Below are 23,165 nucleotides of genomic sequence, written 5' to 3'. Positions count from 1 at the left end.
AGATGCAGAGAAGGAAATGCTCATGGAGGATCTTAATGGGCTATGTGAGAGAGGAGGCTGTTGCAATAAAGAATGACAGTATGCACTGGTTCTTTAGTCTTAAATACTTCCCATAATCTTTTACTAAGCTAAAGGCTTGTCCAAACAAGATTAAATGTACACATGCAGAGGAAGAGCTGCCTCATTCCTCCAGAAAATCCCAAATCAATCCCTGTGCTTGAAATTATTCCTTCGGTCACTCCCACTGCTCTCAAGGTTTAGTCTGATCCTCCAGGCAAACTGATACAGCTGTCTGTGAACTATTCTTCCACTCCGCCCCCAAGTAGCTCCACATTCCACTTTATTCAGAAGGCACCTCCTTCGGAAAACTTTCAAGGGCCATCTCTTTTACCTGAGTCAGGATCCGTGTCTCACCAGAGTCTTGTTGGGCATGCTATTCATGTACCTGGTACCATAGGACACCCAGTGCAAACCCTGTGTCTTTTCCTGGTTTCTGTTTCTTTTATCACAGCACAAAACCTTTCACATAGCAAGTGTTCAGTACATCTTGTGTGAATGGATGGTTTAATCAGCTGTTTTTTAATGGCTTTATTTATTTATATTGGAAAAGCAGATTTACAGAGAGAAGGGGAGAAAGAGAGAAAGATTATCCAGCCGTTGGCTCACTCCACAAGAGGTTGCAACACCTGAAGCTGAGCCGATCCAAAGCCAAGAGCCAGGAGCTTCTTCCAGGTCTCCCATGTAGGCATAGCATTGCAAGGCTTGGGGCCATCCTGTACTGCTTTTCTAGACAACAAGCAGGGAGCTGGATGGGAAGTGGAGCATCCGGAACACAAACTGGAGCCCAGATGAGATCCTAGTGCATGCAGTGCGAGGATTTAGCCACTGAGCCATTGTGCCAGGCCCTCAGGGTTAGTTTTTAATCTTGCTTTTGGACCACTTTAGCTTACTTGTGTGCCAGAGTGGGTTGGAACAAATGACTCTCACATTACTTGCTTGACTAAGCACATTTTCCTGGGCATGATTGATTTACTGAAAATCAATAGGAGAAGAAGATGGTTACTGAACAGATTGCCAGTTTGGATTCTGATCATTTGCCCTAAATCATTTACTTAACTTAGGAGTGCTCAGAATGATTTTTCTGAGTATAACAATAAAGCAGTTGATCAGAAATAGTAAAAATCATATTTGCTGTGGATATATGCTAAATATCTCATTTTCTATTGCAAGTGCTAAACTGCAACTCCCACATTTACCTACTGCCCTGCTCCACACACACACACACACACACACACACACACACACACACACATACACATCTAGAGCTAGCTCACCAGCTTTAGTCTTTGTCACGGTCTTTTGGACACATTCCATCAGTTATCATATTTTCAAAGTTGTCATGAGTTTTGGAAAGGAAAGCTATGGAAAATGGCAACAGAGGCCCACTGAGCACCTGAGGCACCTGAGGCTCCTTTGAGCTCTGCAAAACAAACCTGGAACCTAAGAGCGAAAACCACCCTAGAAGCGAGGCTGCTGGGAAACTGCCCTTGACCAAGTTACGAGGAGCTGTGTTGGGTAAATTCAGTCCTCTGAGTCAGCTGGGAGGGAGAACACATTTATTGTAGAAAGATCCTCTCTGGGAGCTCATTGCACCCCCTTGGAAGCAATGAGTCCAGTGAAATTTTATCCTGGAAAGTAGAAGACCCTAATTTCTGTTGTCAAGGGAAAATAATTACTCTGATAATTTCTTAGGTAATTTATCAGAGAGTAATAAAAGCGGTGAAAATGTTAACTAGAATCCTAGCCTGTTTTAATAATAAAAAAAGTTCTAAGAATGGAGCTTAAAAATCTAATTAGTGTTCAATGGCTCAATATCAAACATAATTAGTAATTTCAGATAGGCATAAGGAACTTTAGAATACATTACCTAAAGTAATTCTGTGATTCAGAAAAGCAGTTCTCAGGTTTGGCATAGAATCTGCTCCCACAAACTGCAATGAGAAAGAGCATGGAGTATGAGTCTTATGACTCGGTTTGAGTCTCCATTTTGTCTTTGTGACTTTACCTGTCACTTCAACATGAACTGCATTTTCCGCCTCTACAAACAATTAGGTAATCCCATAATCAGACCATGGGTTTGAGTCCTGGGTGCTCTGGTTCTGTCCAGCTCCCTGCTAATCTGCTTGGGAAAGCAACAGAGGATGAATCAAGCGCTTGGACTTCTGGCATCCACGTAGACCAGTTGGAGTTCTGGGCTCCTGACTTTGGCCTGGACCAGCCCCTGGCCACTGTGGCCATCTGGAAAGTGAACCAGCAGATAAAACAAATTTCTCTCTCCACCTCTCTGTGTTTGTGTTGTTTTTGTGTGCTACTATCTCATTCAAATAAATAAATACATATTTTTTAAAATGTGTCCTTTACTGGGGACATATTCCAAGATTCGCAATGGATACCTGAAACCAAGGATAACAGAGAACTCTGTATATACTATGATTTTGCCAACATACATAAATTTACAATGTTTAATCTGCAAATTAGACATTGTACCAGAAGAATAGCAACTGCTAATAAAATAAACAATTATAATAATAAGCAGGTGGTAGCAAGTTATTTGAAACATGAATTGGTTTTAGAATTTTCTACTTAGTATTTTTGAACCATGATTACTCATACTTAACTGAAACTATAGAGAAATCACAAATTAAAGGGAAAGTGCTGTAAGCATGAGTGTGTATTATCTTCCCATTTACCTGGGTTGCATACTTGAGAGTGGCTTGTATAGGCAGTTGTGTTTCAGACTATCTCCTCTTGTGACATTGCAAGCAGGTATCTGCCATCATCTGAAGGCTTGGTTAGGACTGGTGGATCTGCTTCCAAAGTAGTTCATGCACATGGCTGACAAATTGAGCCTGGCTGTGGTAGTTCCTCTTTCTCCTTTCCATAGGGGGTTTTACACAAAACTTCTTGAGCATCTTCTGTTTTTTAAAATACAGGTTTTATTATTATTAGTTAGGTGTGGTAGGCCCAACAGATTAAGAGATGACTGCCAATGAAAAGAGTTTTTATACTCAAAGATCCTACTAGGAAGGAGCATGCTACATCATAGGAGACCAAGAGGAAGCAACAGGGAGGGTCAGGAGGCAGATGGCCAGGGGGAAACAAAAGAGCATTTATTGTGGTGTCCGTAGAAAGGCCTGAGTGAGGGAGTGGTAATCAGGCTTACCATTGGCTGGTTTGAACGATCTCAGCAGGCTCAGGGCAAAGGGCTGTCCCCAGTTGTCTAGGACTTGTTCCCAGGGTGCCTAGGGCAGATAGTGTTGGTGAGGAATGCAGCCTCTGGATTGATTGGTTTACATTTGGAAAGTGTATTCGCAGAATTATTGTCCACTATTTCCAGGGACTGGCCAGCCATAAAAGGAGCACTCTCCAGGGTCTACAAGACCTCCAATGTGAGAGCATCAAGTGAAAAATATAAGACGCAACTACTACATCCTAGTGATCTGGTGCTGGCTTTGCTGAGAGTAAGAAATCCAAGAGAGCAGGAAAGGAGCAGCAATTATGACCAGGAGCCAGCACTGTGGTTCCTCCACCTTCAAAGGTTGGCATTCCATATAGGCTCTGGTTCATGTCCTGGCTGCTCCACTTCCCACCCAGCTCCCTGTTTGTGGACTGGAAGAGCAGTCGAGGATGGCCCAAGTCTTTCAGATCCTGTACCACGTGGGAGATCCAGAAGATGCTGCTGGCTTTGGATCAGCTCAGCTCTGCCATTGTGGCCATTTGGGGAGTGAAGCAGTAGAAAGATCTTTCTCTCTGTCTCCCCTTCTCTCTATAAATCTGCTTTTCAAATGAAAATGAATACATGTTTTATAAAAAAAAAAAAGAAGTAGAAAAAGAAGAAGCCACACATCACCCCCTTTGTGTTGCATTATACAAACTAACCCTCATTCAACCTCACAGGAAACTACATAACATGTGGATACCAGGAAGTGAGGTTCACTGGGGGCTGTCCTGGAGGTGGTAAACTCCATTTAGTCAATTCCTTAACCTCCACATACCAGTTTCTTTGCCTGAAAGACGGCAATACTATTGGGATAGGCAGAGACGATATTCTGTTTCAGGCAACAGAAAATGCCTCTGGCCAGCGAGGTAAAGAATAACTTAAGGAGAGAATTTTAGACAGGTCACGCAACAGAGAGGAAGGCATCTAATCAGGTGCATAGGCTGTGCAGAAACCAGGGGAAGTCAGGGAGCAAGGTCAAAGCCACAGGATAGGTCTGGTAGGAAAATTGGTATTGACATTACCTTCACCGGGTAGCAGGTGTTGTTGCCAGAGTTCAACGCTCAGCATCCCCAAGATGGGGTACCTGTCAGCATCTCTGGTTTCTTTTTTTTTTATTATTATTTTTAATTCATTAATTACATTGTATTATGTGACACAGTTTCATAGGTACTTGGGTTCTCCCACCATGGTGGATTCCTCCACTTTGTTGCATAACCACAGCTCAAGTTCAGTTGAGATTCCCCCATTGCAAGCGTATACCAAACATAGAGTCCAGCATCTTATTGTCCAGTCAAGTTCAACGGCTTCTTAGGTATACCCTCTCTGGTCTGAAGACAGAACCAGCAGAGTATCATCCCAGTCAATTGAAAGCTCCAACATACCATCAGCAAAAATTTACATCATTATGGAATTAATTGACATAGTAATGAGTAACCAATATGTTAAAAGTAAATGTGAGTTCCTAGCCACCTTCTGTGACCACCTCACTTACATTTCAATTTTAGTTTGTACACAACATATAACATTCATAACATAACATGTTATACATAACATCATATCATCTTAAATTAAGGCAAACATGTGGTATTTAACCTTTGGGGATTGGCTCATTTCCCTTAGCATTATGGTTTCCAGTTTGGCCCATTTGGCCACAAAGAACTGCATTTTGTTTTTTTTAATAGCTGAGTAGTATTCCATGGAGTAGATGAACCATAGCTTTCTTATCCAATCCTCTGTTGATGGGCATTTTGGCTGCTTCCATGTTTTTGCAATTACTGATTGTGCTGCTATGAACATAGGAGTGCACAACATCTCTGGTTTCTGAGGGTTCCTCAGAACCTAGGAACCTGGGAGGAGGGCCAGGGCCATTATGCTTCCAAGTGGCCAACAAATGTCCAGTTCATGAAGTGGCCTTCTGGGACTCCCAGGAGGTTTAAAGTGTGGGAGCACTTTGGAAAATGGAGCATGCTTATTAACTGCTGGCTAATTCAGAGAAGGGAGAAAAGTCATCTGGGGATGGAATAGTTTGGAGCTTGCATGTATGGAATGAGACCCTCCTACAACCCGAAGCAGCCTCATAACATTGCCAGACAGTGTGGTCATTTGTAATTACATCCTCTCTCCACTGTTCTGTATGCACATACAAACTCCTAGAGTGCCAAGATGTAGTCGTCTTATCTTTACACTGATCTAGTTGCTTTGAAACCAGAATTGGATTTAAGAAAATACTACTCACATGGGATTAACTAAGAGAAACTAAAGGGAAGCCTTCCTATAAACATAACAGTGAAGGTACCCAAACTGAGCGAGGATTAACCATACCCTCTGAGGGTGGCAGTTCGCACTTGTGCCATTATTACCATCACTTCTATGCCAGTCTGAGTTGCAAAGGCACAACAAACCACTTCTTCCATGAGGAACCATACTTTGCTAGCTGTGGCCATGGACCTGGCTGCTCAAACTCAACTACTTTTTTAAAAAAAAACTTTTAAAATTTTCATATTTTTATTTTTACTGGAGAGACAGGGAAGGAGAAATATGGAGATAGCGTTATTTTCCACCTTTTGGTTTTCTCTCCAAGTGTTGGCCACATCTGGGACTAAGACAGACTAAAGCCAGGAGTCTGGAACTTAGGTTTGAAATTATTTATTCATTTGATTATTTGATAGGCAGGAAGAAAAAGAGCTCCCTCTGGCTATTTCACTCCCTGAAATGGCCAGGACTGGACCAGAGTCAAATCTTGGAGAGAGAAACTCTATCTAGGTCTCCAGTGAAGGTGGCAAGGATGCAGTAACGTAAGCCTTCGCACTGCCTTCCAGAGTGCTCATTAGCAGGGAGCTGGAGGCAGGATCTGGTGCAGATGTGAAACTCAGATACTCCAACCTGTGATGCAGGTGTCTTTGCTGGTATCTTAGCAGTTGGGATAAATGCCCACCCCTACCCTGGGTTTAAATTCACTTAAGTTTGACAGGTATGACCTAGGTCCTGAGACTTAAGAGTATATTTGGGGCCCGGCGGCGTGGCCTAGTGGCTAAAGTCCTCGCCTTGAAAGCCCCGGGATCCCATATGGGCGCCGGTTCTAATCCCGGCAGCTCCACTTCCCATTCAGCTCCCTGCTTGTGGCCTGAGAAAGCAGTTGAGGACGGCCCAAAGCTTTGGGACACTGCACCCGCGTGGGAGACCTGGAAGAGGTTCCTGGTTCCCGGCTTCAGATTGGCGCGCACTGGCCCGTTGTGACTCACTTGGGGAGTGAAACATCGGATGGAAGATCTTCCTCTCTGTCTCTCCTCCTCTCTGTATATCCGGCTTTCCAATAATAATAAATCTTTAAAAAAAAATAAATAAAAGAATATATTTGAAGACCATCAAAGGGCCTGGTGAAACATAATTACTGCATTTCATCCCCAGAGTTCAAGTTAAATCAGTCTGGGCCAGAGCCAGTGAGTATGTACTTCCAGTAAGTTCCTAGGTGGTGCTGGGGCTTTTGGTCTGGGGGCCACAGATTGAGATCCACTGTTTTTTGGTGACTTGATACTATTGCTAACCTGCTTTGTAAAATCCTTATACCCGACTCAGTCATTGTCTTCTGTAAAGAAAGCCAAGACAATGCCACAGAGAAAAATTATACAGTGCTCAAAAACAGTGGAACATTATCTCAGAAAGATATTTGGCTATACAAACAAAACCCTGGCCTCAGGAACTTGATTGCAAAACTGCTTATTTTTTTCAAACTTTCAGAAAGCCTAGAAGCTATCCTAAGATGTGCAAATGGTCCCACTTCACCAGGGCCCCCAGCTGTTGCCAACTTTGTGCTCTGCCAATCTTGGTATTTGGCCTTTGCCCTACTGGTCAAAAGAAGGCCTCCGTCCTCTGGGCAGGAAGATGCGAGATGAAGACATGCATGCATAAACTGTTCTGAAAGCTTCTCCACAGACTTCTGCTCCTATCGCATTGGCCAGAGCTACGTCACTTGGCCACACCTAACCTCAAGGGAGCCTGCGAAATGGAGTACTTTTAGCTTCTCAATTCTCTTAAAATTGACAACCTAACTAAATAGGTTCTGTTAATCAGGAAGAGGGAGAAAGAGAGAGAATGACTGATAATGGCTCCATGTCAGCACTCACCTACTCCACTTCCAGAGGATTCCATACTGCATAATCAGTGCTAAACCAACCATACAGCCTTTCTTCTGCCTCTTCATGAGCAAAATCTGGCTTAGTACCTGTTTCATTACTGCAAGATTCTAACATGTTTTATTAAGTGTGAGTATGTAACAATTACCCAAGAGAGGAACAGTCACGCTGCACTCCCCAAGCTTATCTGACCACAGAAACAGATTAACTGTCTTCCTAGAGTTCCTCCCTGGACTATTTCAGGAAGCCTCAGCATAGACCATGTCATCTCAAGGAATATTCTCAGAACACACACATGTGGCGTTCTTCTTGGTTTTTTGCAAAACAGAAGGTGATGAGAAAAGGAGTAGCTGGTGGTGAGGACCTGGATGTGGCACCTGTCTCTGTCCTCTCTCTAGTGACTGTGTGAACTTAACAGGCCAGTTGACTTCTGTGGAATGTCCTATTCTTATTTACAAAATGAAATCTGTAGGCACACACCAAGGCATACAGCAGCAAGCCCAAATCCTACAACTTCTCAGCTCCTAGGAAAATCAAGAAGGGATTCCTGGATAGATACTTGCTAATGGGAGATGAGGGGAATGAGAAAGGTTAAGATGAAACAGGAATCATTTCTAGGGAGAAAATGCCTTCATGAATACAGAGTGAAAAACATGGATTCCATTCATTTCTCCTGTGCTGTAATAAATGCCCACAAATGGGGTGACTTAAAAGGAGACAATGACAAATGAACTATTTCAAGAGATCCAACCCGGGTCTCATTGGTAGCAGATCAGGATGCCACTGTCCTGAGGACGCCAGAGGAAAACTCCAGGCCTCTCCAGCTTCCAAAAATTTCCCACAGTCCCGGGACTGCTTCCTGTCACCACAGCCAGAAATGTTGCATGTCTCTGGCCTGTCTGCGACCATCACATCCAGCTCACTGAGACATCTGGGAGTCAGGGATCCAAGTGAAGGGCATGTAACCAGGATCTCTTGGGCTGGGCTCTTGGGCATCTGGGTCAGCTAATTTGTTGTGCGGGCAATGGAGGAAGGCTAGCCGCATCCTTGGATTCTCCTCATCAGATATCAACAGCAACCCTTCCCCAGGTAGCTACAACTAAACATGTCCCCAGGCACTGTTGGGAGAGGATTGAGAACCACTGGGAAAGCAGCAGAAGGTGGTCCAAGTTCTTGGGTCCCCTGCTGCCCTTGGGGGAGACCTGGGAAAAGCTGTTCTAAGACTTGAAGGACCAGGCAAGGGGAAGCAGCAAACCAGAGAGTGGCGCCTGTGAGCCGGGAGTCTCTGAGCAAGGAAACACGCTTTGTGTGTTGTGTGGCTTTCTGCTAGGGCTGGCAGGCCAGCAAGGAGACACCTGGAGTGTTCCAGCTGGTTTGCATATTGGACTCTCACTTAGCCCAGGCAGGCTCTAGGTCAGGAGAACTCAAGTGTAATTTGTTCAGGATTGCACTCTGGCCATTGTCCATTTGTTATGTAAGCCTTGGTCTTAGAAGGTGATTTGCCAGGCAGGTGACATGCTCATTTGCAATATAAACAGCTTGGGACCTATTATCTTACAGGGCACTTTCAGTCCATTTAGGTTAACTGTCAGTCCTCCTGGCTTTTGATTTGTAGAGGAGGGAGGAAAGAAAGACAGTGGAGACACCTGGGTATAAGCTAGGCCACCTGTAGCAACGCAGATTTTGTGTGTGTGAATTAAAACAGGAGCACCCTTTGGGGAATGAATGAAAAAAGAGTATGCAGGGCTAGAACAGATGATGCCTTCTGCCCAGCCGTGGCAGGGAGCACGGCACTGCATGTTAGCCCCACACTGTCCATTGAGTCCCTGCAGAGTCCCCTGGGGTCTTGTCCACATGCTGTATCTTACATGACACATGAGGCAGAGATTTATAACTCTTGAGAAGCAAGTGCAGAACACGGTAGCCCCAGGGTACGAGAGCTTCCAGTATTTATCTTCAGAAAAAATATTTATTTCAATTTATCTGAAAGGCAGAGGGAAAGACAAGAGACCAACAGAAAAGAGATCTTCCATGTGCTGGTCCATTCCCCAGATGACTGTAACAGCCAGGGCTGCACTGAGCCAAAACGAGGACCCTGAAACTTGATTTGGGTCTCCCCCACATGGGTGACATGGACCCAAGTACTTAAATCATCACCTACTGCCTCCCAGGTGAGCATTAGCAAGTGACTGATATTGGACTCAAACCCAGACACTCTAAATAGCATCTCTACCACTGTACTGGCACTGTACCAAGTTGCAATTGTAATATTTGATGAACACATGATTTTAAAAAATGACAGAAGATTCTGAAGGAATTAATGGAAAGTGAGTGGAGTATATTTTATGGGAAGAAAAAACAAAGAGACAGCCAGGAGAGGCAGGACCTTGTCGCCTCTGTTCAGCTTGTTGGACAAACCTGTTCATTTCTATGTTTAGGATCCAGGCAGTGAGAGCAGGTGCAGAGATGAGAAAGAAGCACGTGCATCTAAGTGACCTCCAAAAGCTCTCCTAAGTCTCAAGCACTGATGCCTCCAGCTGCTCGGTGCCCTCATTCAGAGATGCCATTCCCTAAGGTACCTATACCTGCTGTGTGAATTCTTCTGCCCTGGCCATGGCAGAAAGAACAACTTGGATGACCCCGAATGATTAGAAATGCTAACCTGCTTCCTAGATGGGTCAGATTTCACCTGCCATGGGAAAGAGGAGGAGACCCTAGGGTCAAGAAAACGTTCATTATGCACAACTGTCTGCATGTCACAGATAGGGACCCTGCATCGCACGCAGATTGGGCCCTCCCATTTGCAAAGCTGGTGGGCAAGAGAGGAGAAATGGCAGTCTGGACCTCCACGTCTGATGTTCTAGCTTTGTCCTTGCCTTGCCCTTTGGACACTAAATCTTCCTAGCAATAAAACTGGCCGGAAATGAAATTTGAGTTTATTTGACTTCATATTGGTAAATATAACAAGAAATGATTAGGCTTCATTACTGCACACCTACTGCTCTGCTGCTGGGAATGAGTAATATAATGTAGATACACATAACTTGCAGGATGCATATTTATCCATTACACAAATGCTTCTGGCTTTCACTCCAGGCAAATCACTAATCATCTTGTTATAATCAATATTTTCACATACTTCATGTTCTACTGACAGCCATGGCAAACTAGGTTACCTTTCTTGAATCTTGTTTTCTAAAATTTCAATTTAGGAAAGTAGGTGTTTGGCACAGCAGTTAAGATGTTTCTTAGGTCACCCCTATGTCCACAGTAGACTGCCTGAGATCAAACCCCAACTCTACTCCTGGTTATAGCTTCTTGTAAAAAGAGAGCAGGCAATGAGTCAAGTACTTGGGTTCCTGCTGCCTACATGGGAGAGATAGCATGGATTTAGTTCCTGGCTCCTGGCTTCTGGCTTTGGCCTGGCCCAGCCCCTGTTGTTGGTTGCAGCTGGGGAGTGAACCAATGGAAGACCTCTCTCTCTTTCTCTTTTCCTGCTGCTCTGCACTTCAAATACTTATCTATTTTGAAGTATATTTGAAGCTTTTCTTTTTTAAAAGAGAGTAGCAAGAACCATTTTGAACATTGTGCTAAACCATGAGTAGCCCAGGATCATGAATTAGAGGTTAAGCAGGGAACAGCACCTATTGCATTCAGGTCCCGGCAGGGGACGGCTTGGATTGCTCATTGTCTCTGCTGCTCTGGTGAGCTCCAGCTGCCTCCACCTTCCTCATTCCCCAAAGCAGTGGCTGTGTCTGATATCAGCAAGAGACGATCTATAGACCTCTGCGATGTTCGCTGTGGTTGCCTTATATTTCGAAAACAGTAATAGATGCAGTGGTTGCTGGATTGCTTGTGTGTTATCGTGATAGTCAGGATTACAGGTTACACTGACCCAGAGCTGGGTGCAAGGGCCAGAGACCTTCTAAAGTGAGCAGTCGGAGCCCCTCCTGCCTTGCCCAGGGTCAATATTGCATTACCTGCTAAGTAATTATGCAAGTTTGACATGGTGGGATAAACAATGGTTCCCAAAATTATATATATCCACATCCTAACCCCTGAAGTGTGTGTACAGAGCCTTCCTTTGGATGAAGGGTCATTCAGGTGTCTTAGATTAGGCACCTTTAGAAAGATAATTCTCCATGATCTAGGTGGGTCCTAAATCCCAAGACAAATGTTTGTGAATAGACAGAGGAGAGACAGAGCAGGGAAAGGAGGAGGCTGAGAACAACAGTCGCATGGTGACAGCCATCGCGTACCAGAGAGGTGAGCAAGGAACCCAAGTTTCAAAAGGCCCGTAACTTTCGTCAATGCTTAAATTTTGGACACCTGCCTTCCAGAACTGTGCCTGAAGAGATTTGTTGCTTTAAGTTTGTTTTAATTTGCGATGGTAACCCTTGAAAACCAGGACTCATTAGGGACAATTACTACTAATGACGAACATTAACTAGGTCCGATTCTGAGTCAGGTATTCTGGTAAACTCCCTTTCAAGCATCATCTCATTTAAACATCACAACAGTTTCACAAACAGGTGCCATCATGAACTCCAACTGGCAGGCGAGGAGACCACAGGTACTAATCAGGCTTGCATCATTCTGCCAAGTCCCTGAGAGATGCTGCTTGTGAAGAAAGAGGTTACTCTGACTCTGTTTTGGAAGATCACGATGTAAAAGCAGGTGGTCCCATCTGATGAGAGTGATGGATGGCAACAGTAGTGTGTGTGGCAAGCTGGAAAGCAGGGAGAGGCTGGGCCCCAATCAGGCTGACCCAACCAACCTCCATGAGAGAATTATCTTCTGTGGACACACAACTCAGACACCTAAGGACCTCCCACTAGGCCCACCGGCTAGACACTGTAATTTGATCAAGGTACTGTCTCAATACCACTAATTTATGATTTAAGGATTCAACATCTGCAAGACCTAGGGAGCCAAGCACTGAGGTTGCAGTTTCAAAGTCAGATGGCCAGGAAATGTCCAAGCTATGTCACTGTGGCATAGAAGGTAAAGCCACTGCCTGTGGTGCTGGCAGCCCTTATGGGTGCTGGGTCATGTTCCAGCTGCTCTAGCTTTGATCTAGTTCCCTGATGATGGCCTGGGCAAAGCAGTGGAATATGGGCCACATACTTGGGCTGCTAGTTCCTATTTGCAGCCATCTGGAGAGTGAGACAGAATACAGAAGATCTCTCTGTGTCTGTCTCTCCCTCTAAGCTAACTCTTTCATATAAATAAGTACATCTTTAACAAAGTGTTCAACCAGGAATTTGAACCCAGGTCTGACTCACCCTAAAGCCAGGAAATCAGCAGCTTCTTCTCATGTGGGTGCAAGGGCCCAAGCTATCAGATCATCTTCCTCTGCTCGTTTCCAGGGACATTAGCAAGTAGCTGGATCAGAAGTGGAGCAGCCAGGACTTGAACCAGTGCCCATATTGGATGCTAGCAATGCAGCTTAATGTGCTATGCCACAGCACTGGCCCTCCACCCCTACCAAAGATCAATATTCCACACATATTTCAGCCTCATCCTGCTGTCAGACAAAAACCCTCCATTGCTAGCTCAATAGTACACATTCTTTGCCCTTGTATTTAAAAAGGTGCTTAATTCTTTGAGTGTGCTATACCCAACCCTCAGTTCTTTACAAACGCTTTAGAGGTCAGACTGCTCTCCTGGCTCAGGCAAGCAGGGAGACGACTGGCAATGAAGACATATTTGAGTGCAGCTCAGTCACGCATAGGTCTGTGCAGCTACTCAGTTCCTGGGTCGTTTGGGTTTATTTGTAGATGTGGCCAAGATGAATCAGAAATCTGGGGGAACCATGTGTCCTTGGAGAAGGACAATCATCAGGATGGATTGTTTCTTTTTGCTGACTTCAAATTCGTGTGAAGACTATCTCATTGTCCCAAGAGAAACAAAATTTGCTTTCTTAAGACCTAAAATATGTTCTCTGAACTCACTATCAGGACACCAATCCCAGCCCGGGTGATAGCTTTAGAGTAAGCATTTCTTTCCTGCTCTAATTCAGTTCTGTCTTTTGGGTGCTAGAAGGAATTTTTTCCATTTACAAGTTGAAAGACTCTGTGTGTGTGCGTGTGTGTAAATCTAGATCGGGTGGTTACATTTATTTATTTATTTATTTATTTTACCACATTTTCAAGCAAAACTTGTTCCATTTTACAGGTGGAACCAGTGAGTCTGGATGAAGCTAAAGGAGTATCTCCAAGACGATTCCAACCAGACTAATTACCAGTGCCATGCTTGTCATCACAAGAGACATTCCCTTCAGTGGAAACAAGGGCTGTTATGCAATGAGTTCTGAGGCTAATTTTAAAGCTAATCATGATCCCTCCTGTCGCTCTGACCCAAATACATAGGAGACAGAAACCCAAAGTTGTACACAAACAAAGCAAAATCAGTCCAGAGACCGTACGGTAGTGGTTTGGCTGATTGTGAGAGCAGAGCCCTCATTTTAGCCATGGCCCTGGGAGGCTGGGCAGGAAAGTGCCCAAGTCCCGAGTCAGCCTGGGTCTGCCTGACCATTGGCCTGGTCTTCTTCTATACCCAGATTTGCAGGGCAGTAGGGATGCCAATCTAAGTAAGTACTCTCCCAAAGATGCTTTGCGCTGTGCTCACATACCACAGCCAATAGCATTTTGGTGGCAGCATCAAGAGCACCCCAATGGCAGGGGACACATACTGGATGGCAGGGGACACATACTGGATGGCTGAGGGCCCTTCAGTGTCTCAGGGCTCAGCAGTGTTAGCGCAGACACAGCCAGCCTACACAAAAGGAAGCCCTGCTCCCTGTTTCATTTTTCTGAACCTCTTCATTCTGTCCCAAGACTACTTTTCACTATCACAAGGGCCATCTGGAGCTTTCCTCCTCTCTCATTTCTCCAGACCCAATCCTGTTGCCAAGAAATCATTTGACAAATTCATCACTGTGAATGGACCACATAGAGTTATCTTCTGCAAGCACCTGCCTGGGGAGCCCGAGAACAGATAATGTGGGTTTCTGAGCAAATTTGGGAATCAGGGAAAGCAGGCCCTGCAGTAGGAGGCAGGGAGTCACTGCACTAGGTGTACAGGTGTCTTCCAGAAAGGAAAGCATTACTAAGGGATCCAGCGGCCATGGAAAAAAAATAGCCAAAAGGTTAATAGTAGATCATCTTAGATCAAAAGCTCAAGCTCGGAGTTATCTACCTTGTCCCTCATGTAAGACAGTTAAAAAAAAGTAAGGTGGAGGACAGCATTGTGGTGCAGCAAGGTCAACTGTCATTTACAACACCAGGATCCTCTGTGAGAGCACCAGTTTGAATTCTGGAACTCTGTTTCCCATCCAGCTCTCTGCCTAAACACCTGGGAATGCAGGCAAGGGCAGCTCAAGTGCTTCGGTCCCTGTCATCACATGGGAGATTTGGCTGGAGTTCCATGTTTCCAGCTTCAGTTTGGCCCATTTGGGGAATGAACCAGCAGATGGAAGGTCTATATAAACTCATGTATTTAGACTTGTATTCATTCATAAGCAAACATAATTATTATGCTTTGGATTTCAAAGATATAGCTGGGGACAAGAGACATGGAACTTTCAGGTTTAAGTGAGGCTAACAGTGAGAAAATACTTTCATGGGGCTCTGCGTGCTCTGAAACAACAAACAAGGAGAAAAGAGTGCTGGAGCTGCATGAGGCAGTTAGGAGGCTTCCTTCGGGGGGACACTAGATTTGACAAATTCAAGTACGGGACACGATTAATATGTATTTTGGATACGAGTGCTTTTTCAGCATATGCATGTCCCAAGAAATATTTGGGACATACAAGTACTAGTAAATGCCTCCTTGTTGAGCTGACACTCAATGATATCCAGATGCTCCAAATTTTATGTTATAATTCTAAGGGAGTATACCATGAGAGGAAACAGGGGTGGGGTACCAAGATTCCCAAGTGAAGCTTCTCCATGAACAATTGTTCAGGAAGAAGTCTCACCTCGCTGGCATGAAGAGAGCAGGAGGGACGGGGTGGGATGGCCCAGTGGAGGTAGCAGGAGCCAGATCATATGACCAGTGTTAATGAGTTTGCACCTAGCATAAATCAGAGTGGGTGAGGGTGGGTTGGGCTTTGCCGCAACATCAGCTGGCAGATGCTGACACTTGGGGGCTAATTCTGTCAAGTTAAACTGCAGAACCACCTGGAAAGTACATGATACAGGCGTGGACCCAGGATGGAAATAGTGATCACCTCCCTCTTGGGTTACTACTCCCACTGGAGAGCATGAAAACCAGGACAGGGGAAGAGCATGGCTGGACAGAATGGCACCCACCAGCATGTGCGTGGGCTAGATAGTGGGGCTGGTTGGGCTGAACTAGGCTTCAATGCCCATTGACATGTAGGAGAGCTGAATGGCATGTGGGACAGACTGGACCAGTCTGCTGTACATACTGGCAAGCATGGGAACCAGGGCAGGGGGCAGACCTGATGGGGGTTAATGTGGGTTGCTCTGACTAGGCTGCAGCTCCCACTGGTTTGTGTGAGGGTCAAGTGTGTGGTGGGCAGATTAGGCTGGACTGCAACACCCATTGGTTCGTGTGGAAGACAGGGCTGGAAACAGAACTGACCCAGCAGTTGCAACCACCAGCATATGCATAAGCTGATTGGGGCAACGGACTGTGCTGGACCCTGTACTAGCAAGCACACACAAGAATCTGGTCTGGGATCACCTCACACAAAGTTTCTTTGGGGATCTCCCCAATCAAACTGCTGGACTCAGAACCCCAATCATGAAGAGAAGTATAGGTTCCATGGTCTGACCATGGAGTGCAAGTGTCAAAGCTGAGCCTCCTCAGAGGCTCAGAGTAAGCCGTAGACAGCATATCCAGGTGCACATGGAGGATAAGGCAGTCCTTTGGAACTTGCAGAGGGCACCTGGTACCACAACATAGAATGGAGGACAGAACAAATCAATCAACTACCCCAGTCTTGTGTTGACAGTGAAAATCTGGGCAAACAGAGATTCTAAGGTGGACTATGTCAGCCAGTGGATTCTGAATAATTTCATTATTATTGGAATGGTGAGATTGGTAGCAATTCAGAACTGTTGAATTAACAAAACTACTCGAGCAGGACCCTCAGAGCATGCCCCACATGGGGGACCTAGGATGGGTGGGTGGCTGGGTGGGGATTCTCCCTTTATCTCCCCCTTTATCCCAGATACAGAAAAAGAAAAGTTTGCACCTTATTCAGCTCTTTGGAGAGCTCAATGTTGCAAATTATTCATTTCTATGAATCTTCAGTTTGGTGTTTTATTTTCCAAGGAGACTTCTCTAACACTGCTTATTTAAGACCAGACATTAGGATCCAAGAGGGTAGGCGCACCATGCACTAAGGAAAAGTGCTGACGTTTCTCCTCTCCGTCCACTCCATTTACTATTGTCTTCAGTTCTCCTAACATCATTTCACCAGACCAGACATGCACAGAAACTGCTTCTAGGAGACACCCAGGGACTTACATTCTTAATAGTGGGTTGATGAGATGAGGACATGTTTTGAAATAAGTGGAGAACATGCAGTACAAGGCAAGGAAGGATGAGAAAAGAATAAAACAGGGAACTTTGACAGTTCTATATCAGGCCCTGACAGTGTGGCCAGTTTGTCTATCTGGCATCCTGAGAGTGACAGCGTTTGCAAAGAGGAACTCAAATCAATGCGTTGTGTCAGGATGGCCATCTCTTGGGAGAGAGATTCATTCAGAACCAGGCTGGCTAGGAACTGATGCTGCCAGATGGTGGAACAGTCAAAACACTGAGCTGTAACAGCCACACTATGTTGCAGGAAAGCCCAGGGATGCACACACACACACACACACACACACACACAGTCTTGGTTGTATTTCTGTGAGAATGGTCCTGTTCTAGTTTCCTTGCAATGTGAAATTTTTCAGACCCAACAGTCATCTTGTTAGGTAAACAGAAAAGGGGCCCTGCTCTCCCACTTTGCAGATAAGGACTCTGATGGAGAGTTGACTTGGCCAGGTTGTAAGAACAATAAGAGGCAGAGCATGCACTTGACCTCTGAACTGAGTCTCCTCTGAAACACTGAGGTATCCATTTAGAGGAAGCATATTGAATAATTTGGGTAGCATTGCAGTTGTCGCAACGGCTCCCTGCAAAATTTAAATGTTTTCATCTATAAAGCCAAGATTTTGAAGCCAAGAACAGTATCTATAAAGGGAAAGAGCTTTTGTCCTATTTGAAAAAAAATCCATTTCAGAAAACATTCATCACTAGGTGATGATCTGATTTTTTTTTCAAAATACAACAAAGTAGGACTCCCCATCACACAGAAGATAGCAGAGAAATATTAAAAAAGCTAGAGGCCAGCACTGTGACACGGCAAGGTTAAGCCACTGCCTGTGACACTGTCATCCTCTAACAGAGCACTGGTCTGAGGCTTTGGCTGCTCTGCTTCCAATCCAGCTCTCTGCTAATATGCCCGAGAAAGCAGCAGGTCCAAGCATGTAGGCCCCCGTAACCCACATGGTAGATGGTCGGAGTTGCAGACTCCTAGCTCCTGCTGGTCCAACCCGAGCCACTGTGTGCATTTGTTGAGAAAATCAGCAGACTATTTTGTTCTTCCTTTGCTCTCTATAACACTGCCGCCTTTCAAACAAAACAAAAATCCACTTTGAAATATTTAAAAGGTGGGCCTGGCGGTGTGGCCTAGTGGCTAAAGTCCTCACCTTGAACGCACCAGGTTCCCATATGGGCGCTGGTTCTAATCCCAGCAGCTCCACTTCCCATCCAGCTCCCTGGTTGTGGCCTGGGAAAGCAGTCGAGGATGGCCCAAAGCCTTGGGACCCTGTACCCGTGTGGGAGACCTAGAGGAAGCTCCTGGATCCTGGCTCCAGATCGGCACAACACTGGCCGTTGCGCTCACTTGGGGAGTGAGTTGTCGGATGGAGGATCTTCCTCTCTGTCTCTCCTCCTCTCTATATCTCTGGCTTTGTAATGAAGAATAAATAAATCTTAAAAAAAAAAAAAGAGAAATATTTAAAAGGTTAGAAAAAACACCAAGAGGATTTTAAAAATTTTCCATCACCCTCCCACCTAGGTATGCTTTCTTCCTCTTTTTTCTTTATGCACAGGTAAGGATATTTCAAAAATTCATAGAAATGGAATTAAAAGATAAGTCTATTTTAGTGTAAAACTATGTAAAATCAATGCTAGCTTGTAAACTTGGATAATCAGTTTTATTTTTTAGTTTTTAGTTTTGTAAACATTTACTTATTTTTTTTTATTGGAAAGGCAGATCACACATATGGAGAGAAGAAGACATACAGAAAGATTTTCTCATCCACTGGTTCACTCCCCCACATGGCCAGAGCTGAGCCGATCCAAAGCCAGCAGCCAGGAGCTTCTTCCAGGTCTCCCACATGGGTGCAGGGTCCTAAGGCTTTGGGTCATTCACTACTGCTTTCCAAGCTACATGCAGAGAGAACTAGAAGGGAAGTGGAACAGCTGGGATATGAACGGGCGTCTGTATGGAATCCCAACATTTGCAAAGTAGGAATTTTAACCACTATGCCATTGCACCAGGCCCTAGTTTTTATTTTTAAAGGGTTATTTGAATGACAGAGCAAGAGAGAAGAATGCAGACATATATATTTTTTGAAAGATTTATTTTATTTTTTTTATTGGAAAGTCAGACATACAGATAGGAGAGACAGAGAGGAAGATCTTCTGTCTGTTGATTCACTCCCCAAGCAGCCGCAACGGCTGGAGCTGCACCAATCTGAAGCCAGGAGCCTGGAGCTTCTTCTGGGTTTCCAAGGCTTGGGGCCGTCCTCAACTGCTTTCCCAGGCCACAAGCAGGAAGCTGGATGGGAAGTAGGACTGCTGGGATTAGAACCGGGATCCGAAAGGGAATCAAAATGGCGGAATAGGAGAAACAATGCAGAAACCCAGGAGATCTACCTAACGGGCAAGTGGAAGTTAAGACAGATTTCTCTTTTGGATCACAGATAGAATTCAGCTGTTCAGAAGGATGAGTGTGAGGTAATCTAGATCCAGTCCTTTAAAATTGATTTGTGAAGTAACTGAGATGTCCATATATTTCAGAAATTAAAATGGTGTGGAAAGACAAAAAAAAAAAAAAAAAAAATAGAACCGGGATCCTGGCACGTGCAAGGTGAGGGCTTTAGCCACTAGGCTACCATGCCATGTCGACATACACATTTTTCCAACACAACAATTTGATCAGCAGTAACCAAAAGGTGGAAAGAATTGTATGTCACAGATGATTTTAAACAAATTATCATTTATCCAGTTACAGAAATACCACTCAGCCATAAAACTATTAGTATATCCAACACTGATGAATCCCAAAATCATTATGAATGAAACAAGTCCAAAAAAAAGGAGCTCATAATGCATGATTCTATTTGTTAAAATTCTAGAAAATACAAATGATGCTTTTTGACAGGTGGTGGATCAGTGGCTAGCTGGGGACGGGATTGTGGGATGACAGAATGTTGTAATTCTCAGAGGAGTTAGAAGGAAGCATTAGGAAACCCTTGGAAGCTGCTTTTATTATGTTTTTTTAAGTGTTTTATTAATTTGAAAGGCAGAATTGCAGACAGATTGGGAGAGTGAGACAGAGATCTTTCACCCATTGGTCCACTCCCCTGGGGGCCACACACTGGCCAGCACGGGCCAGGCCAAAGCCAGCAGCTAGATGCTTCATCTGTGTCTGTCTCCCTTGTGGATGGCAGGGACCCAAATATCTGGGCCATTTTCTTTCACTTTTCTGAGGATATTACCAGGGAGCTAGACTGAACTGGTGCCCATATGCAACTCCTGCATCAAAAGGCATTGCCAGCGCATGGCCTTATCAGTTTTGAAAATTAGAAAGGGGTGGGGGACAGCGTGGTACAGAGCAGGCTAACCCTCTACCTTGTGATGCCCAGCATCCACACAAGCACCAGTTCATGTCTCAACTGCTTCATTTCTAATCCAGCTCTCTGCTCGTGGCCTGGGAAAGCAGTGGAGTATGCAGACAAACCAAAGTTCTTGGGTTCTGCACCAACAAGGGAGACTCAGAACAGCTCCAGGCTCAAGGCTTCAGATCAGCCCAGCTCTTGCCACTGCAGTCATTTGGAGAGTGAATGAGCAAATGTAAGACATTCTCCATGCTTCCTCTCTCTCCTGCAATATCAGCATCCAAATGGGCACCAGGTTGGGTCCCTGCTGTTGGCCTGGAAAGAGTGGGAGCCCTGAAACAAGCAGCCACCCGGGGAGTGAACCAGCGGATGGGAAGCCTCTCTGTCCATCATGACCCTTTCAAATAAATGTTTTTTTTTTTTAATTAGGAAAAATATAGTATAAACCGGTAGATAAAACTAGGACTTTCATTTAATTGCTCCAGAACCTTCTCCCATCATTAGCTTTTCTACAAAGCATGTCTGATCATAGCATGCTGCCTAACCTATGAAGGACACAACTGTTTACAAAATCTGCAGATATTTTGATGTTCTTCCTCAAACTCCACAGCAGCTCACAAACCTACAAGTGAATGAGCTGCTCATGCTTGAAGATGGAGGATTAGTCTGCTTAGCCATGGCACCAGCCCCAAGTACTTCCCTTTTTAAAAAAAGAAAAAAATTTGGGCCCGGCATGGCAGTGTGGTGGCTGAAGTCCTCACCTTGCATGCACCAGTATCACACACTGGTGCCAATTTGTATCCCGGCTGCTCTACCTCCCTTACAGCTCCCTGCTTAGGGTTTGGGAAAGCAGAATATAGCCCAAAGCCTTGGGGCTCTGCACCCATGTGCGAGACCCGGAAGAAGCTCCTGGCTCCTGGCTTGGGACCAGCTCAGTTCCAGCCATTGTGGCCACTTGAGGAGTGAACCAGTGGATGGAAGATCTTTCTCTCTGTCTCGTCTCTTTGTAAGTCTGATTTCGCAATAAAAAAAAAAACTTTTAAAAAACTGTATGCAGTGCTACAGTGAGCATCCACAATTTTATAAAATCTAGCAATGTACTCAAGAGATTTGTCTGGGCCTTGGCTTTAGAAAAACTGAAGGTGAGAAAAAAGCATGGAAACTCGATGGGAGCTCAAGGTTTATTCGCCTTTTGGAGAAGGAAAAGAAACGAGGTTGCCGACTTCCACCGTCTCTGGTGAGGGTCATTTCTTCTCCCTGTGCTCTTACTTCTGTTTCCTCTAACTTGGCTCTTGTGTTATGTGTCCTGTGCAGTTCCTTCTCTTTCTCCCACTCTTAACGCCGCCTTCAACAATTCTCTTATCTCAGCCCTCTTCATCACCTTGCAAGCCACCTTACTCATCTTGCCAGAATGTTTTCTGTTTTCTCAGCATCTAGGATGCTACTTCTAAGGGCACCAAATGAGAGCTTTGTCACAGTATTTGAGTTTGTATCCACGAAGTGCTTGTCTTCCCTGTAGAGCCATGCCCACAATCCAGCTATACCAGATCTTAATAAGCGATCATGAACTTGAAGCTCATTAACAGTGATGTGACATACGAATTTATTACTATCTGCTTGTTGATTCTAGAAACAACCAGACAAATAGGGTTGATCAGGATTCCTACATTATAATCCGAGAAACACATAAAGACAGGTGAACACATCAAAGGCCGGAGGGACTCTCCACCTTCCGGGAGGAAAAAAGTCTCATTTGTTGTGTTCTAAAAATAGCTTCCAACATTGGCTTTCACCTTCACAATTATTTCTGTCTTCAGTCTAAAGCTGAATGGCACAGAACAGCAGAATTTATGCAAGTTCACTGGAGAACAGAAGGCTCATTAATTCTGAACACTGGTGGGATCTGACTTTCTTCATCATATGCTCCATTCCAACAGATACTGTGATCTACTTTTCTCAGACGATTAAGCTGTCCTGCTGACAACTGCAGGCCTGTGTGAAACACGATGACCTTCACATGTGACACAAGGACACGGCTCCCAGAGTATGGGTGACCAATCATCCCAGGTTCAATCACTCACTAATTAATTTATTCAAATATGTAGGGGTTTCCTTTTGTGCCAGGCAAAAAAAAAAGGCCCTTTTAGTCCTCTAGGAGGGTGACAAATAGATACATATGTAACACAATGTGTGATAGCCCATACAACAGAAAATAGCGACAGTAAGGGTAGGTCTTCTGAAACACATCTGAGACATGTCTATAACTTGACTTTGCCATGATGTTGGGTTCTTGGCAAGTCCTGGAAGAGGAGTGACCGTGCTTATCACAGATATCTCATTTCAGGATGAGATCCATCCTTCCTTCCTTCCTTCCTTCCTTCCTTCCTTCCTTCCTTCCTTCCTTCCTCTCTCTCTCTCTCTCTCTCTCTCTCTCTCTCTCTTTCTTTCTTTCTTTCTTTCTTTCTTTCTTTCTTTCTTTCTCAGCTCTGACAGTACGCTGATTGTCCCCAACTGGTTTCTGGAAATGGAATTGGGAGGACCTGTTTGCCTGGTTCTATTGTTCGCTACCTGGTGGGATGCAGCTCTTACTGACAGGATAATTTAACATGCATGTTTAAACTGGGTAAATGCTCCATGCTACTACAGTTGATTGGATCATCTGTGTTGCGCCCTGGTGTAGGCTTGGCTGATTCACTGGCCGGTGAATAAAGACTCCTGAGCTTCTAAGAGTATGCCTCTGACTCACTTCTGGGATAGAGTTGGTTGGAAATGAAAATTCTGCAGAGAAAAATAAAACCAAAAGAACAGTATTGGCGGGGGCAG

At 44.7% G+C, this 23,165-nt stretch overlaps 1 protein-coding gene across 1 annotated transcript in view; it reads right to left on the bottom strand.

The window, feature by feature from the left end:
* Window positions 1-1,927: 1,927 nt before the first annotated feature.
* ELOVL5 (ELOVL fatty acid elongase 5) overlaps window positions 1,928-23,165 on the bottom strand; it is a 117,433-nt gene continuing 96,195 nt past the window's right edge. Inside the window, exon 9 of the transcript XR_009245176.1 lies at window positions 1,928-1,991. The gene's annotated coding sequence lies outside the window, so the exon portion shown is untranslated. The remainder of the gene's footprint in view (window positions 1,992-23,165) is intronic.

This window comes from Ochotona princeps, chromosome 1 (genome assembly GCF_030435755.1).
Source record: "Ochotona princeps isolate mOchPri1 chromosome 1, mOchPri1.hap1, whole genome shotgun sequence".
Taxonomy (NCBI): domain Eukaryota; kingdom Metazoa; phylum Chordata; class Mammalia; order Lagomorpha; family Ochotonidae; genus Ochotona; species Ochotona princeps.
The sequence above is the reverse complement of the archived record's forward strand: the minus strand, read 5'-3'. Positions and strand labels throughout refer to the sequence as shown.